This window comes from Arachis hypogaea, chromosome 3, assembly GCF_003086295.3.
Source record: "Arachis hypogaea cultivar Tifrunner chromosome 3, arahy.Tifrunner.gnm2.J5K5, whole genome shotgun sequence".
Lineage (NCBI taxonomy): Eukaryota > Viridiplantae > Streptophyta > Magnoliopsida > Fabales > Fabaceae > Arachis > Arachis hypogaea.
In genome coordinates, this window is record NC_092038.1 from 119,114,575 (window position 1) to 119,117,767 (window position 3,193).

At 39.9% G+C, this 3,193-nt stretch overlaps 1 non-coding gene across 1 annotated transcript; it reads right to left on the reverse strand.

Annotated features, from left to right (window-relative positions):
• Window positions 1-2,420: 2,420 nt before the first annotated feature.
• LOC112793896 (small nucleolar RNA R71) lies at window positions 2,421-2,528 on the reverse strand. Its single transcript, XR_003198584.1, has one exon. It is a non-coding gene; the product is annotated as a small nucleolar RNA R71 (small nucleolar RNA).
• Window positions 2,529-3,193: the final 665 nt, after the last annotated feature.

Here is a 3,193-nt window from a genome sequence, read left to right on the forward strand (position 1 = left end):
TGCTACAGTGCCTACGGAACCTAGCTAAATACTCAGAATCTACTACAGAAGGGACTCTTAGAGGAAGAGGGTCTACCCAACCAAGACCACATGGAATCTTAGTCGACATCGCTTGAAGAACCTTTCGAGACATAAAATTCTTACCTACAAAGAAGAATACAACAGCAAGCAAAAATCACATAAAGAAGACAGCGAAAACCCAGTTAGCCAAGCAAGAAACAAAAACCCCACGAAGAAAATGCGGCAACCCGGAGCAAAAAATACCAGAGAACAAAAAGAGCCCCCCCATATACAAACAACAAGCAATGGCGGCGCCTCTTTTCGGGGCAACCCAGGCATAAAGAAAAAGAAACAAACAAGGGCCACACAAAGAACAGAAGCATATGTGCACAAGAAAAGAGAAGCATGGGAACAAACCTGGAAGAAAGAAACGAAGACGACGAGCTCCGAAGCAAGGAGAACGAGACGACGGCACACGGAGAGATTCGGGGAAGCAGAGCAAAGAGAAAGAAGAAGCAGTGCTCGAAAAAGATAAAGAAAAACAAAAACACAGAAAAAAAGGAGGAAAGGGGCAAATAAATAAAACCTTCACAGAGCCCGAACGGAAATCGAGGAAAAACGGTAAGATGCAATAAATGCAGGAACGGCCATTTTTTGAATTTTGAAAAACTACTGTGCCCGAGCTCGACCTCCCAAAAAGGACGAACTCGGGCAGGGGCACTATTCATACCCTGACCGGACTCCTCCAAACTCGGCAAAATCATAAAAGGTCCGACCTCGTCCTAAGGCTCACGCCTAAAGGTCGGACCTCGGACAATAAAGCAAGGAAGGCCCATCAAAAGGAACGCAGCCCAAAACCTAAAGGCCGAAAAGGCCTAGAAAAGGCGGTTCCACAAAGATAGAGATAAAACTCCCAAAGATAAGATAAGATAAGAAATATCTTATCCAGGGAAGATCACGGCCAACTACTATAAATACACTGGAGCACCCAGGTATGGCATTCATTCCACATTCTACACATATCTGCTTGGACCCATGCTAACTTAAACATCGGAGTGTCATTGCAGGTACAACCACCAACCACTCTACATATCAAGCTCGGGTCCCTGAACCCCCACCTCGGGCCTTTCCAGACGACCGAGCTACACGTTTCAGGTAACCCTCGGAACATATACCATTCTGGGCGTTTAACGCCAGGATGGCACAAGGGGGAAGATTCTGTTTTTCAATGCAATTTTTTTTTCAGTTTTCAAAATTTTTCAAAATCAAATCTTTTTCAAATCATATCTTTTCAATCAAATCTCTTTCAAATTCAATTTCTTTCTATTTTCAAAGAAACTTACTATCAATTAATGATTTGATTCAACATTTCAAGTATGTTGCCTTTTCTGTTGAGAAAGGTTTAATGTTTGAATCATATCTTTTCTTGTTAGCCAAGTTTTTAATTTTCAAAATCAAATCTTTTTAAAATGTTTTTCAAATCATATCTTCTCAATCACATTTTTTTAAACCAATCATATTTTCTTAACCACATCTTTTTCAAAATAATTTTCAATCAAATCTTTTTTTTCTAATTTCAAAATCTTTTTCAAAAATCACTTTATTTCTTTCCCACCTTCATTTTCGAAAATTAAGTAATGTTCTTCAAAAATGTTTTCAAAATTTTTACTTAATTTTCGAAAATCACTTCCCTTCTTCTCACATCCTTCTATTTATGGACTAACACTATCCCTTAATGTAAAATTCGAACTCCATTTTCTCTGATAAGTTCGAATTTTCTACTTCTGTCTTCTACTCTTCTTTTCCTCTGACACCTAAAGGAATCTCTATACTGTGACATAGAGGATTCCATATTTTCTTGTTCTCTTCTCTTTCATATGAGCAGGAGCAAAGACAAAGGCATTCTTGTTGAGGCTGATCCTGAACCTGAAAGGACCTTAAAGAGAAAGCTCAGAGAAGCCAAAGCACAACTCTCTTTAGAGGACCTGACCGAATTCTTCAAGGAAAAAGAACATATGGCAGCCGAAAACAACAACAATGCCAACAATGCAAGGAAGGTGCTGGGTGACTTTACTGCACCTACTCCCGACTTCTATGGGAGAAGCATCTCTATCCCTGCCATTGGAGCAAACAACTTTGAGCTTAAGCCTCAATTAGTTTCTCTAATGCAACAGAATTGCAAGTTCCATGGACTTCCATTGGAAGATCCTCATCAGTTTTTAGCTGAGTTCTTGCAAATCTGTGACACTGTCAAGACTAATGGGGTTGACCCTGAGGTCTACAGACTTATGCTATTCCCTTTTGCTGTAAGAGACAGAGCTAGGACATGGTTGGATTCTCAACCTAAAGAAAGCCTGGACTCTTGGGAAAAGCTAGTCAATGCCTTCTTGGCAAAGTTCTTTCCACCTCAAAAATTGAGTAAGCTTAGAGTGGAAGTCCAAACCTTCAGACAGAAGGAAGGAGAATCCCTCTATGAAGCTTGGGAAAGATACAAACAATTAATCAGAAAGTGTCCTTCTGATATGCTTTCTGAATGGAGCATCATAGGTATTTTCTATGATGGTCTCTCTGAACTATCCAAGATGTCTTTGGATAGCTCTGCAGGAGGATCTCTTCATCTGAAGAAGACGCTTACTGAAGCTCAAGAACTGATTGAAATGGTTGCAAATAACCAATTCATGTACACCTCTGAAAGAAATCCTGTGAACAATGGGACTAGTCAGAAGAAAGGAGTTCTTGAGATTGACACTCTGAATGCCATATTGGCTCAGAACAAAATATTGACTCAACAAGTCAATATGATTTCTCAAAGTCTGTCTGGAATGCAAAATGCACCAAGCAGTACTAAGGAAGCTTCATCTGAGGAAGAAGCTTATGATCCTGAGAACCCTTCAATGGAAGAGGTGAATTACATGGGAGAACCCTATGGAAACACCTATAATCCTTCATGGAGGAATCATCCAAATCTTTCATGGAAGGATCAACAGAGACCTCAACAAGGTTTCAATAACAATAATGGTGGAAGAAACAGGTTTAGCAATAGCAAGCCTTTTCCATCATCTTCTCAGCAACAGACAGAGAGTTCTAAGCAGAATACCTCTGACTTAGCAACCATGGTCTCTGATCTAATCAAAACAACTCAAAGTTTCATGACTGAAACAAGATCCTCCATTAGAAATTTGGAAGGACAAGT